Here is a 16,270-nt window from a genome sequence, read left to right on the forward strand (position 1 = left end):
ACCCCCCACCCCTTTAAACCACAGGATCGCTGCCAAACAGGGCACCAGGTGTCCTGACGACCAGGTGACTCCTTGCACTGAAATGTGTACAGCAACTTGACCAAAAATCTTGCTTTAAAGAGCAAAATTCAATTTACTAACTGGAGTTCAGTGTAAAACATTCTTATTCGAAGGCCTTCTAAATAATTACCAGTCATATAAAATTATAGCTTTAATGATAGCTGTAAGCTAGATATAAAGTTTCAATGCACAGACAGATTAGAGACTAATCATGCCAAGATAGTTGAGGAACCTTGCACAGGGTTTCAGAGCCTAGAAATCAAGTGAGGAGGGAGAGCCGTAGTGCTATTTCATTTGTATTTTAATGAATTAAGCTGGCCTGAAGTTCAGAGAGTCAAACAGCCACACTGGTCAGCCTTACAGACCAGGCAGGGCTGACACACTTTAAATCCCAGTAGCCACAGTAGCTTGCCATAGAAACTAGGTGGTAGTGGTGTGTGCCTTTAATCCCAGCCCTCAACATGAATATAAAACGGGAGGAGACAGCTCTCACACAGTCTCAGTCTGAGGTCCCTGGAGGCAGGATAGCCACTTCGGACTGAGGTAAAGGCTAGAGCTGGTGGCTGACTATTTTACTTTTCTGACCTTCAGGTTTAACCCCAATTTCTGTCTCTGGGTTTTTATTAATTGTGCTACACAGAGAGAAAACGCTACAAGTCACAGATAACAGCGCATCTTAGATCGACAGAAGTAATGAGCTGGTTTTGCTTTGAATCACGATGCAGCGCTCTAACGGAAATCCAGAGCCGGCCAGCAGATTTTGTCTCTAGTAGTTACATAGAAAGGAAACGTGTGCAAAAGCTTCCCTTGCTGTGTACAGGGTCATGTGACCCCGTCTCCTCAGTGGAATGTGAACATAGCAAGAGGAGTCAGCATGCAGGAGTGTGTGTTCTCTCCCTCACCTCCTCTTCACGCCTGCTCTAATCCTATGCCTGAGAGAAGAACTTCGGACGGCAGGATTCGAGCTGGTTGTGGCATCTTGTATTAATGCTTTTACAGTTGTTTTCTTAACTGATGATGCATTTTTCTCAACAAAACATCCAGACCAAATCCTAAAGGAGGGTTTCTAAGGGAAACTACTGTCAACTAGACACAGAATCTTGGGGATCCTGTTTCAGGCTTCTGATTCCTCTGGGCACCTGAGAATCAGTGGTCTCTGTGCCCAGAAACCTGTCCCTGGCTGAGAGGTTCCCCACAATGACTCTGGCCCTGACTTTGCTATTACTATGTGGCCTTTTAACTTTTTTATTTTTTACTACTTTCCCTCACCAAAGAGGGCTCAGTGTTGTGTTCTGTAAGAGACCTAGTCTGGGCTCTGGGCTCTCGTAAGTTGTTAATTCAGTGGTCTGTCTGGTTGACGCCCTTGTACCAGGTCCAGCGTCATCTACTCTGGTAAATGTTTAATTCTGTCTGTGGGTCTGTCAAGACAAGCTTCTTGCCCCAGGCCTGGTGGTGACTGCACCATGGTCTACATTTCATTAGGAAACAGGACGAGCAGGCACGTGAAATCAAGTCCCTGCTCCCGTGTCTTTCCAGTTTTCTACTTGGCAACAGAGGAACTCTGAATGTACATTTTGGCTCATATCCGCTCTTACTATGGAAACCTAAATGGTTTTCAGAACAGTGCTCCAAGATAGGTTATTCTCAGTTCTGGGAAAAATCCTCCATGGCTTCTAAACATACCTAGCCTGCCATCAGTGTTGGTGTGTGTTCCCTTCACACAGACCTTGGGATGCATCCCCCTTATACACAGTGAGCCCATTATGAGGCAAACAGACTGGCTCCATGGCATAGATTTATAGGAAACTTCACCATGGGAATTGCCTGGCTCGCTTGACAGCTCTGTTGAGACTAGGTAATCCGAAAAGCAAGAGGATGTCCCATCCAGAATAAACTCCATTGTGATTTAGTGTTATATTTTAATTACGTTCTGCTTGAATATGTGTTTTTGGCATGCTAATATCCTTGAACTGTCTCTTCATAGAACAAGTTATTTTAAGACTGCGGTGGGAATACACTGGCCCTCCTTCCTCATTTTCCAAACGAAATGACCTGACATTCTTGGAAAGGTTAAGTGGCTTTCTCGGAGCCACCCAACGAGTTGCAAGTATGTCAGCTCTCTAACACCAAAGACCCGTCCCATTGGCACATGGTACACTTTTAAATCCATGAATAGGAAGACCCTCATGACCGCCACATTCGTGAGGCTGCCACTGACCAACCCAAAGCAGCTCATGCGTGTGTCCTTCAAGATGTTACCCTCAGTTGCCCAGTCTCCCTTCGTGTTTAGGGTCTTCTCTGAGTGATATGGCATCACGGGCACATTACCTGTCCTCAATTCTTTGTTCTTGGCTTGCCTCCTTCCTCGTGGCATGCAAACTCCTTTAGTTACATCCTTTTCTGGGTACATTTCATCACGGCTTGTGTCCCTCCTCTCCACAACTCCATCTGGGGGATCTGCGTCCTGAGTTCCAAGTTCTTGCTCAGCTCCTGTGGTGAGATGAGATCCCACATCTCTCAGGTTTCAGCTCTCTTTAGTCTGCTTTTACTGAACTCTTGCCGTCTATATATCCAAACTTCTGGGATAAAATTTTCCAAGGAGCTGGGCTTTTGTTGAGTTGGAGATAATTAAAATAGAGTATTCCTTGATGGCTAGCTTCCACTTTTTTCTTATTACTGAAGGTAATGTTAAAGTATAGTACGAATTACTTGAGCTAGGGATTGAGTTCACTAAGGAGACAGCCAGCAGTTATAAGCATGGCAGACCATTGAACAAATTCTTCAGGGAAGGTTGGGGCTGCTGCAACACCCAATCCTCTGAGATCTGGGGACTAGTGACAGCATGTGGTGCTGTCTGCATTCAATCCCATATAGTCATAGGCCGAGCATGGGTGAACCAACATCATGCCAAGTAGCAGAAGTCCACTTAGGGCTTGTCTCTAGCAAGGGAAGATGGGGGCATATCTCCCACCTAACCCTACTTACTGCACATACACAGACAGGCCTTTTGAATTGGGAGCTGGTCAATGAAGATTTGGGCAGACCCACTTAGCAAACTGATTCAGCTGCCTGGAGAAGCAGCGAGGCCATTTAGACCATTGTAATTCACAGTGGAGCCTGGAATGTGTATCCACTGCCACAGTCTTAAGTGGCTTGTGGGTCTTGGAACTTTGCAAAGGAGCTGGCTTGGCTGCTACTGACCAGTTAGGTCCAGCCAGCTTGATTCCCTTACCGCTCTGTTTGTGGACTGTTGATTAGTGGGATAAGAACACCAGGGTTTTATTAAGAAGCAAGCCACAGAGGGATTGCTCTTTTCAAGCACATTGGCTAAGATCTTAAACTGGACCTGATGCAGAGGGAGGAACAGTGTAGAGTGTATGATGTGGGGAAAGAATGTGGCTATCAAGTCCAAGAAGACAGACAGATGTGGCCGCTTCTCAGTGTCTTCTCTGTGTCATTAGAAGAACATTGATCCTGGAGATCACACTCACTGACACATCAAGATGGACAAGGAGAGGACAAAGCACATAATAGAATCCAATGCAGCACAGCCTCAAGCGCCCTAATGTAGAAACCAAGCCAAGACTGATGAATTCAAACATGATGGGAAAACTCCCCAAGGCAGAATGTTGTGTGGTGCTAGAGCCAGGGAGAACTGAACAAACGTCCCCGCCTGAGATAAAGAACTGATAAAAGACCAAAGACTTTGATTCTAAGATGCTATCAAAGTCCAACATGGAAGACCAGTGAGTTTATTGGGTTTGCCTCCAGGACTGTGGATGAGCGGTGACTCACAGAAGCATCGAAACCCAAAGGCAGCTACATAATTAAAAGTGTACTCCAGTATGAGCAATGATTTGCAAAAGCTGAAACCCTGGAGTTTTCTGTACAACCTGTAGGCTGTTTGAAAATGGGAAAGGCTCCTCCCTCCAGCATCCCTTAGTATTCATGGAACTTGGAAAGGGAGGAACCTTGTGAATATGGTAAATTTCAGGAACTTTCTGAGACCTGTGAGTTGTTGACTTCCTGAATCTTAGCAAGCCTCCCACCATGATAGAATGTCTTCATTCAGAGAAATCTGTACACAACAAGAATATTATTGGTGAGTGTTTTCTTGAGAAAAATTAGAGAACGCAACTGTTTTCCACCTACACTAGTCATTTATGAGATCAAGGCAGTTGAAATATACAGATAACAAATTGAGAAAGGTGCAGAACAGATTGTGAAAATGTTCTTAGAAAATGGGGTGTTATTCAGCCATTAAGAAAGCAAGAGCTGGGCGTGACGGCTCTCAGGAGACAGAGTCAAACATCTAAATTAGGTTTAGTGGCTGTGAAAATGAAACATGCCATAAAGTTGGATGGGTCAGGAGAGGGTGGATCTTGAAGGATTTAGAGGAGGGGGTGGATATTTTATTTAGAGGATGGTCGTATATAGTGTATTATTTATTATATTATGAAATGCATTGCAAAAAATTTCCAAAGGCCCAATTTTAAAAGTTAGAACACAAACCCTCAGAACACAAGAGAACTTAAAGGTAAATAGTTGCTTCCACCTCCCATCCTCAGTGAGAATGCTGGTCCCTGCTCTCCTTAGAGAGTCCCTGCCCCTTCAACATACCAAATCCAGACAGCTCCGATCAGATCAGAGGTGACGCTCATGCCGTACTCCAGTGTCACCACAATCTCAAGTCAAGACAGGGAAACTAAGATAGCGGGTGAATCCTCTTGAGAGGAGGGCTTTTGCCAACTCAAAGGAGAGACTTTTAAACAAACATTGTTGAGTTGCTCGCAGTTGGAACAGCCTATGGAGAATTTATTCCAGGAAGGAATGAAGCTCTGGCTCCCTGAGTTTTCAGGCAAGTTGTTCAGTCCTTTCTCAGAGGGAATTCTGGTTAAGTGGGCACAGAAAAGACCGTCATTGCGGTTCCTTCCAGATGGTGAGCTGTGCCTACTCCATGAGGAAGAAGAAAACAAGATCCCTTGTAATCTCCCTGCCCAGACACCCAAACCTTTAGACTTCAGACACAAGATGCACCTGCCAGAACTAGGGGATCCTAACTCATAGACAGGAGGATAAGTCGAATGGGAATGTGCACTCCATGTTCTTCTGAGTGGTGAGGAGGATGGGGCTAAAAAGGCCACATGGCTAAAATGAATATTCTTTAGGAGATGCTTTCCATTTGCCAAATGGCTGCCGACAGACGGATGATGCTGCAGTGGCGGAGACAGGAGAGCTGACAGGAGAGCTCCCCTCAGTACCCAGATCCAGTCAATACCTGAGACCATCCGGGGGAGAAGCAGAAGACCACAGCATTGCCCTAGTCTAGGAAGGAACTGGCTTAATGAGCGGCTGGTTCTGCAGACCTGGATTTAGCTGAAGAGATTTGAAAAGTCACCAGAGCCGTTACTCTTTGTCTCCGGAGCCCGACCATCTGCACAATTACAGAAATATTCGGACTTCTTGAGGGTTCACGTCACTGTCCTTGGCAGGATCTCCAGAAACAAACAAACAAAAAATGTTTAAGAGGTTTCCAATGACTTGAAGTGGACGCCCTAGTCTGGTTTGCAATGTACAGGGGAGTGTGTGGGAACAGGGTATGGGAAGAGAGGCTCGACGTACATGTAAATCAGGGTTTCTGAACAAAGAGAGGTCTGGTCACCTGGTGACTGTCTTCACTGACTCCACGTGAGCTTCACTGGAGTGAACTTAGGAAGATGTCTGCAGCAGAGGCTCCCGGGAAAGACGGTGCCTGGCGTAAATAACATTTTTTTTTCTTTTTAAATAGCTTTCCAGATACTTCCCAAGCGGGAGCTTTAAGCTCTACCATATAGCTTCAAATCCTGTTTGTTTGTTTGTTTGTTTGACACAAGTCCAAAGGTCTATATCAAACTTTTCGCGCATAGAGCAGAAGCTGTCAATGACATTCACGTGTGGGTCATGGTACGATTTTTACCATCTGCCTAACTAACATCACCAGTTGCCCCTTCAAATCTGGGAAAATCTTGGTGCTTTGCCCCTGAAACCCCGTTCCCTCACACCATCTTCGAAGCAGAGTCTATCAGGACTTAGGCCGCAGAACTGGTCAGAAATTTTTTAATTTCCTGTTTGTAAGATAAATTTTTATTAGGGGGGAAAAACCCAAAACTGAATGTTCTCTTTAATAAGCTCACTGGCTGTTTAAGATCTCTAAATGTCAGATGCCTGTTGCAAACTGATATTCTTATCACTTTGTAGAAACAAAAGCTTCCCTAGAGGAATGGACTTTTGGCAGTGTTAATTCCACCGCATTTCTCTTCCCCTGCAGAATAAAGGTGAAGATGAGTGTGAGCGGAGGGAGCTGCCTAGGAAACCCAGAGACCTGGGCTCCGGGTCCCTGGGCTGTGCTCTGCTGGTTGCTCATCTGCTCAGTGAACTTCCCCTGACCACGGGAACTCTTGGGATCACAGATCCTTCTAGAAAACGAGTGGCCTAGGAGAAGATGATGTCATAGCCACTAACTTCAGCATCGTGGGTTTGTGATCTTCCACCGATGAAGAGTTCATGTCAGTAATTGGGCACAGTGTGTAAGGTCTGTAAGAAGGCAGGGCGCAGCCCCACTAGAGATGGAATCAAAATACTTTCTCCGGCCAAAGGCTAGATGATGCTGAGCAAACTTTTGATGCTATTTTGGACATCAGTTTAGTCCTGAGGGTATACAAGTGTGAGAAACAGCAGTAAGGCTTCTAAAATGTTAATGACTAGACATGCCTTTGAGGCACTGAACTTGTTTCCTGCTTCCTCACAGCCCCTGTGGGAATTTTTCCCTGGGCTTGGGAAAGGCCTGGTTTCAGGGTAAAACCAAAACCATCCTTAACCTGGATGCAAAAGCTTTGACAGAAAACTTCAGAGTTGAGCCCAAACCACATTGGTGATTTTCTTTTTCTGCTTTTAAGATTGGTGCTAGATATTTCCTTCCCTTGGAGTCAGAGGCAAGTGTGGGCACGTGTGCATCCGTGGGTGATTATGTCTTTAAGTTCCTGAAGGCAGTTGTGGAGAACTCCAGCAAATAAGGCTGCACCACCAGGTGGGGGTTGTCGCCCACCTGCTCAAACCAGAGTTCAGACTGCAAATGCATGCAGGGCTTACCGGACAAGTTAGGCATTGCCTGGTCTGATAGTACAAAATCTCAAACGTTCAACATTCTGAATCTTCGTGATGACTGTCATGGTCTCGAACAGTTTGGGATGTTGAAACACTCCAGATATTCATATTAAAGATTTTTCGACTTGTGGGAAATTTTGCAAATATTCCAAAATTTAAAAATCTCAGAAATCTGAAAGAGTCCTGTCCCGAGCATTTCAATAATGGATATACAACCTGTGCCATTCTTTTGGCAAGACTACTCACCCTCATGTTCCAGATAAAGCTATCAGAAACAGTAATTCTGGATCCGGGTTTGCATTATTATGTTACTGGATGAGCGATACCTGTAAGATTCCATCCTTGTGGGCTGTTCCAATCTCTTCAGCCCAATCTATGTTTGTCTGCTGAGGGGAATGGAGACAACTGTCATCTAGAGGGAGAAACTTCAGATCATGCTCTGAGTACCCAACAGGGAGATGTTTAGGAAGCAGTGGTGAGTACCTCGTCAGCTGAGATTAAACAACCTGTAACGGAGCTTATTCTGGGACTGCACCTCTTGGAAGAGCAGCAGATTCCTCGGAGATAGAGACATGGCCAGATAATCCCTGGAAAACTCATTCTCTCTGCTGTCCCCCACATTCCTGTGAAGAGAGTGGTAGCTGGGCTAATGCAAGCCCTTTGCAGCTGGGCCTGGAGGACCCAGCCTTGGCAGGTTCTTGACTGATGAGATCAGGGACTTGAACTTGCTCCCGATCCTCCACTTTTCCTGAAACCTCCCATGCCACAACCGCTCATTTGTCCTGTGTGAGGAGCCTCTGACACCCAGTGTGAGCCCTCTGCCTGCTTCCTGGCTTCCCGAGGCTACTGGATTGGGTACTCTGGGAAAATATGTTAGAAACCACCTTCTGAAGCCAGTTCTGTCCACAGTGCTACACGCTGGAAACAAGCTAATTGAAAACATGGGGCCATTTTCAAACTACGTTGGGTTATCACAGCCTTAATAGAAAGATGATTTGTAAAACATCTGTGTTTCACATGGACAAAGCCAGAGAAAATATGCGGCTAGAAGTTACATTCATCCCACATCTGCAGCTGAAATGTTCCTCTGTGGTGCTCCCTCGGGAAGGATTTATCCTCATGACCACACGAGAGCCCAAAATATATTGCACCTTCTTTTCCTGTTATGCACTTTATTTTCATTAAGGCTTCATAGACTTCATTCCCATGATGTACTAAATGGCCTTCGTATTTATTGAATGCAGACAGCCAGCATGGAGACATGTTTGGTCTCCCTCATTAGACAGATAAAGAATCTGAGATAGGAGGCTAACATCTGACTCTCTCAGCACAATTCAAGGAACCTGAGGCAGGGCTCTGGATCGGAGAGAGTTTTTCCTCTCCTAGATCCATCTCACATATAAAATCACAGGCTAGTGACAGAGTGTAACTGGGTACTATGTGATAAGCAGATGGTCTCCTTAAAGAACACAATCTCCACAGATAGGAACAAGTGAGCCAGTGTGCGAATTAGTTCAATGTACAATCACTTTTATTGCATGCAGCACTTCTTGGAATTTTTTTTCTAAAGAATTACAAAGTGGGCAGGATGCAACTCTTTAAAGACAGTCCAATGTCCTATTTCCAAATCACAAAATACAGCGATGGGTCCTTTAAATCTTTACACACAGCTGACTGCCTGCAATCTAAAAAGCTGACTGGGTGATTTTCACTGAATTAAATCTCCTGTCTTTCATGGGAAACTCTGACGGGGCACCTTGTTGCTAACAAAGCAAGCAATTAGCACCAGAGTAGCAGTAGGCATTTACTGAGTACCGCCTACGTCTGGCACTAGAGTGCATCTTGTCAGTGTGTCTGAACAAGCCCTACCGGAAGCCCTCCTTCAGACTAGCTTCTCAAAACCCAGAGATAAGCAGCATGAATTGTTGGGGAAGGTGGTCAGGAGAGAATGCTTACCTATTCAGTGGGCTCAGCAGCCACCGTACTCTGCCCACTTAGTCCCTAATTGGAATGAAGGCTGATGTAACAGATCATCTTCTGGCTCAGTGTCACTAATAGGGCCAGGAAACTATGTGGCATTTGTCAATATGTTTCTGTTGCATAATGTAACTTAGAAATGAATGCTGATATCATAGTCTATTCCGTAAGCCAGATGGCATACTCATGCTAGACCTTGTCTCCTACTTATCGCTAATATTTTGAAACATATTGATTTGATAATGTCACATTAAATCTAGCTCTCCTTTTTCATCTTTTATTGCACTGGATTTAGTTCCAAAGTGTCTAATTTTTAGCATATTGTTCTCAGCACTCCAATAGCACCATTGGTTAATGAAGTCACAAATGATATTGTTATAGGATATTAAAAAGTCATATCCTAACAGCAAATTTTAAATCAAAACACCAATATCCAAACATTCTCAGAGGTTTTGGAGTTCCTGTCCTGAAAGAGAAAGGACATAGGTGAGTATCAGTCGCAGCATTGCAAGCAGGCAGAGTTAGCTGGTGTTTGGCGCCCCCTGGGCTAGAAATTACTTGTTGACATTTCTTTTTCTTTTCTTTTCTTTTCTTTTCTTTTCTTTTCTTTTCTTTTCTTTTCTTTTCTTTTCTTTTCTCTTTTCTTTTCTTTCCTTTCCTTTTCTTTTCTTTCTTTTTCTTTTTCTTTTCTTTCTTCCTTTCTCTCTTTCTTTCTCTTTCTCTATCTCTTTCTTTTTCTTCTTTCTTCTTTCTTTTTCTTTTTTAAGTTTGAGTTTCTCCATGCCAAGAAAGAAAGTGGGGAAATAAATCCATTCATAGTTGCCTCAAAATAAGAAACTGAAAACCATGAAGTAAACCTCAATTCATGAAAGACCATAGTGAGAACATCACAGCACTGCAGTCGCTAGAAGATGGGATGGCCTCCCCATTCATGATCGGAGGAATTAATATTGTAAAAGTAGCTGTATTATCAAACACAATCTCCAGATCCAACTTTATCCCCATCCACAGAAATAATCTTAAAATGTGTATGGAATGGAAACCCAAAGGCATCTAATAGCTAGAGCAATCCCACATAAGAACAATGCTGGAGGCATCAGAATACCTGATTTACTACTGAGAAGTAGTATTGACATTTAAAAATTATGTTTCTGGCACAAAAGACTCAGCTCTATAAAATAGAGTAGATGTAGAATCCGCTATGAGCCCACACAGCGCAGCCAACTGATTTCTTTTCTACAAAGATGCTAAAATTATACCCTGAAGAAAACGCGATCTCTTCCACAAATGATACGAGGTAAACTGGTTACCCATGTGTGGAATAGTGAACCTGGGTCCCTGTCTCTCGTCCTCTAGAAAAGTAAACGTAGATCTGCCACGTGACCTAGCTACTTGAAGGGCTGCAAATCAGCATTTCACGGAGATATCTGTAGTCCGTCAGTGGAGGAACAGTTCCAGAAAGTGTGTTATGGATACAGGATGGTTCTTTTTTCAGCCATAAAGGAAAAGCAAGTCTGTTTTTCCAGGAAAATGGATAAACTGGACATACTCGTATTAAGCAAACTAAATCAGTCTCAGACAAATATGATTTTTCTCGTATGTGATTCCTGTATTTTACATAGATACATAAAATTATGAATATATATATATATATATATCACAGGAAAATATAAACAAAACTATCTAGGGACTGATGAAAGAAGGGGAAAAATGGAAAGTAAATGGGGAGAAAAGGGAATATGTTCAGAGAGCAATACATATATTCATATGGAGATGACCCTATTTAACAGTGTAGCGTGAAATAAGTATATACAATGAAAACTTTAAAAAAAGTAATTAGGGTTTCCCAATGCTTTCAATTTTGTACAAAATCAAGTTTGTTAATATTTGTAAGTTTCCTTATTTCAAATCTGTCAAATCTGTCTGGATTTAGAAATTTTCCTTTATTTTTTATAATTTGTTTCCTGTCTACAAGAGGTAAGAAGACTAACAAAAATAAACATCTGTACACGAGGCATTCAGGGTGGTAGATGAAAAGTTTGCAGTATCATTGTGTCCTTTCGCGTCCCCATTCTTAGGGCATGATTTCTCATCGCTGGTTTCTCAATGCTTATTGTGGGATAACTTTGTTTAATTTAAATCTGTCTGGGGGTAAAATTGTCTTTGTTGTTGTTTTGCTTGTTTATGTTATAACTCTCTTCTTCATAGTCAGAAATCCAACCTGCTTTCAATTACAGTACAGGAAAATTAGATACATTTTCTTTTATACTTTGTAATATTGGGGTTTCTGCAAAGCCTCTTCTGGACTAGAAAGAGTGCTTGTTACTTTCCCAGAGAATCTGAGTTCAGATCCCAGCACCCACAGTAAAAGGCTCACAGATGCTTGTAACTTTGGTTTCAGGGGACTTAATGCCCTCTTCTGGACTCTAAGATTGACTGTTCTCTCTCTCCTTCTCTCCCTTCCTCCCTCCCTCATTCCCTCCCTTCCTCTTTCCTCCTTCCCCCTCCTTCTCTCTCTCTCTCTCTCTCTCTCTCTCACACACACACACACACACACTCACTCACTCACACACACACACAAATACATGTACACTCAAACACACACACAAAATTAAAAATTAAATATTTTCTCAATTAAAAAACACTTCTTTTTTTCTCCTTTGCTTAGTTCCAAACATTTTCTCTTAGATTCATTTAATTATATTTTAATCCATTTGGAATTGAATATTTCAGGTACCCTATTATGGTTCCAATTTTATTTTTCCTTATGTAAAACTTGCACACATTTGTAATCCAACTCAGAATGGTTAATATTTTGCTCAAATCCTTGGAAATCTTTGAAATGACTTCAACGTTAACACGTTAAAGAATTGTAATGCAGACTACATGAGAAGTCATGTAATGTGTAATGTGGGAAAAACACTCAACAAGGCTCCCAGGCCCAAAGGACAGGCAGCTGTGTGTTCCAGGTCAGTCATACACCATCTAGTTAGAAATACTTAGCTGTGGAGTTTCCCCTAGTGACCGTACTTTCTTTTCCTCCTTTGATCTCCCAATGACGCGCAGCCAAGAGCGCTAAACCTTAGTATGTTTGTCAGTCTTAATGAAGTAGATTATGGTTACCAAAGTCAGCTTAGTTTTATGCAAGCTAAACCCCAAATCCACAGCATGTGGGAGCCAAACCCCTTCCTGAAATTTTTGGAAGTGCCTGACTTTACACATTTGCGATTCCCTTGCATCCCGTTTCTGTTTTACTGTGTCTGTTTCATCCCCACGTGAGTCCTCACAGACACGAAACTTCAACGTTTGTGAATTTTCATCTGATCAAACCAGACAGAATTTTATGAAGATTTACGAGGCGCTCAAAGTGCACTGTCTTCTGCCTGTGCCTACCGTCTCACTACCATCTGTGCTCTGTTCCGCTCACCAGTGCGGCTCATGCCAATCCCTCCACATTACTTTGGAGTCCGTTAAAACAAACAAACAAGCAAACAAACAAACAAAAAAACAATCACCAAACAAAAAAAGGCAAATCAAAAAATAAAAATGAAAGCAAACCCAAACCCTCTACTACTCTGTTAGAAGTGACTGACATTATGAAAGTATGTGCGTCTGCATATATGCATTGTGTGCATATGTGTGTACATGTGTGTGCATGTATGTGCATGCATGTGCATGTATATTCACATAATCTATCACAGTGTCTAGACACCAATTTGTAAATAGTGTTCACTTTTTTCTCCTTGTGTTACAGCAGAACATTCCAGAACAACCTGTTCCATGCATCCCACAGGTAGGCACAGGTAGGCACAGTAGGCATAGGTTAGATGAGCTTCCAGAGGCCAATACAGTCCCTTTCTCTCTTCCCAGGCCTCATTCTCTTCCTACTGGGGGCATTTTGGTGCTGCAGAAGCATAAACACATTCTCTGGCCATGCCTTGCTTCCTCTTAGCCGTCCTTTGTCTCCCTCGCACTTGGAGGACTGAAACATAAAGTGAAAACAGGACTCCGAGTTTACAGAATATATCTGCACTTTTGGAGAGCGTTTTTGGGGTCTCGCTTTGCCAACACATCTGCTTGCCATTAGCCTCCATTCACATGAGCTCGTCATGTTTTGTTCCTAATGAACTGCCATGGGTTGAACGGGGCTTGTGGGCTTCATCATTCTACCGGGTTTGTTCACCACAGAGGACATTCCCCAGCAAGTGTCCTTGTTCACAGTCCTGGGTTCACTTCGAATGGCCCTCTGAAGCCTGACAGGGGCACGGGGCCAGAGATGCACTCCCGAGGCTTGGCTTGTTTGCCTCAAATGCTCCAGAGCTGTGCTCTGCAAACACCCGATTGATAATATAAGCCTACTTATATTATTATAAGCAATTATATGGCATTGCTTTCTTCACAACAAGCAATGACAGGATTTCCCTTGCTCTCGCCTCAGGTTGCAAATCAGCTCTCTGGACTACCATTTGGTGAATGTCTACTGTGACCCCACTGCATGAACCAATGCTCACAGTCTTCACAAGAGACTTAGGACCTCAGATGGCTGTACGAAGCTCGTGTAACAGCGGAGGGAGCAAGGCTCTGAAAACTAAAAACTTTGCCTAAATCAGAGCAAAGACTGGAGCCTCCAGCCCGCCGTGGCTCTGCCCTGAGCGACTGGAACAAGTGAGCAGTGATCGTGCATGTCTTGTTGGCTAGAAAGACACGGAAGAGCCAGACTTAGAGAACAGGCCTTGCTGGGACCCAAGCCCACAGGCTCACACTGAATGCTGAGCCATTGTCCAAAAATAGAGAGTGTTTTTCTGTATTCAGTAAGGAGGTTAAGGAAGGAATTGAACTTGGGTTCAAACCTTGGTTTTCACAAGCTGTTTGATCATTAAAACATCATTTTGCTCAAGAGTTGGAACTGATAATTATAAAATGAGGATAAATGTGAAGATTCTACAAATGTACATTATTGTTTTCAGAGTGGATTCTGTCTTTACTAGTTATCAGAGGATTCTGATTGCAAAGTTGCCAGCTGTATTTGAAGTGACAGATTAGAGGCCTTGAGGCTTTAACCCTTGATTATTTTCTCATAAGGAGACCTGGGAAACTTGTATATAATAACGTCCTTTTTTGCTAATAAGTCTGGGAGGCCCCTGCTCAGTTCTTCCCCCTTCCCTGGCCCTGTGTGTGGACTGGTCCACTGCCCATTCTTCCTCTGCCTTAGAGATGCTTTATGTTGGGTTTTCTGGTGTGACCACTTCAGAGTTTACCTCAGTTCCAACCACCTTTTCCATCAAGGCCTTTATGATACATCTAAGTTCTTAGTCTTGCTGTTGTGAACCCAGAGTTCCTTTGCTTCTCCATCCTTTGGAATGCAACCCCCTCCCAAAGTTTGTCACGCCCCTTTGTAATATGAAAGCTTTCCCTAGCTGCCTTTCTAAGACCAGGCCATTCACACACAGTCTTCTGGATAAGAGACCACCGAGCTTCAGATATCCACATGGCCCAGATGGAGCACATGAGTTGTGAGCTGCTATGGAGAAGCCAAGAGGAACTCCTGGGGGAGCAACCGTAGACCTCCCTGCGTGTTTCCAGTTCCCTCCCTTCCTCGGCTCTTGGTAAACAGCAGTATACTCCAAGGTTCTAATCCACACTAGTAGATTCTATGTAGAAGTAAGACCAGTGACATTTGTCTGTTCATGCTCCTCTGGTCTTGGTTCACTTAACATGATGGCCTCCAGCTCATCTATGATTTTGTAAAATCATAGGGTTTTATGATTTTATGATTTTGTAAAATCAAAAAATAGGGTTCCATTTTTTTTCTGCAGCTGAATCATATTCATGGTGTGTAGATACCATTTTTTAAAAATTCATCTGTAATAGACACTTAGGCTATTTCTTCTTAGCCATTGTAAATAGTCCCATATAAAAGCGAGAGTGCAGATGTCTCCTGTTATCTAATGTCTGTTATCTTCATTTTCTTTATGTGTGTGTATATATATATATATATTATAAACACACATACACATGCACACACACACTCCTTTCTGGCCTCTGTAATTGCTTCTGTAATTCACAGCCCTACAAACCATGTAGGAGTTCCTTTTCCTCCATATCCTTACCAGGACTTGGTATCTCTCGTCTTTTTTTTTTTAAAAGTCATTCTTACTAGGGCGGGTAGTATCTCTTTGTGGTTTTGACTTGCATTATGCTGACGATTTCCGATGCTGAGTATTCTTGGCGTGTCTGCTGGCCATTTGAGCATCTTCTTTTCAAAAAATTCTATTTATTTCTTTATTTTTACATTTTAATCTTTTTAGCTGCCTTGGTGGTCCTGATGAGCAACTTGTGCAGAACTACTGATTTATAAAGTATCTCTGATCCAACAGCCAATATCACTCCCAAGTCCTGCCCTGACCTTCTTAAGATAAAAGTTTCCTACATCTTTTAACATGTAAAAAAGACCACATAGTCTGGAATCAGGGGAGTGCAGTTTTGTGTTTGTGTTAGCATTAACTAATTGTGTGATTTAGAGACAGCCTGGGCTCTGGGTCATGGTATGGGATTCCCCTTTGTATGCTGTGAATATAAGTGGTTAATTCATAAAGAAAACTGGCTTGGCCTGATAGGGCAAAAGAATAGAGGTAGGCAGGAAAAACTAAACTGAATGCTGGGAGAAATAAGGGCAGAGTCAGAGAGAAGTCATGTAGCCCTTCCAGAGACAGACACCGAAACATTAGCCAGTAAGCAGCAGTCACTTGGCAACACACAGATTAATAGAAATGGGTTAAATTAATATGTAAGAGTTAGTCAATAAGAAGCTAGGCCAAACAGTGACTTAATTAATACAGTTTCTGTGTGATTATTTTAGGGCTAAGCGGCCAGGAACTAATAAGCAGCCCCTGCCCTGCCCCCTGCAACAGAATCCTACCTAGTCTTTCCCCCTACTAAGTGGGCTCATCATCTGTCCCTAGCACCTTTCAGCTTACTGTTGTTGAGAAAAAAATAGAGTGGTGAGCATGCAAAGGGAATGGAATAGCTGCACAGCTGGGCCCCCTTAACAGTAGCTAACACCCAAGGATACCTATTGTGTGCTCCATAC

Source organism: Myodes glareolus, chromosome 3, assembly GCF_982192425.1.
Source record: "Myodes glareolus chromosome 3, mMyoGla1.1, whole genome shotgun sequence".
Classification (NCBI taxonomy): domain Eukaryota; kingdom Metazoa; phylum Chordata; class Mammalia; order Rodentia; family Cricetidae; genus Myodes; species Myodes glareolus.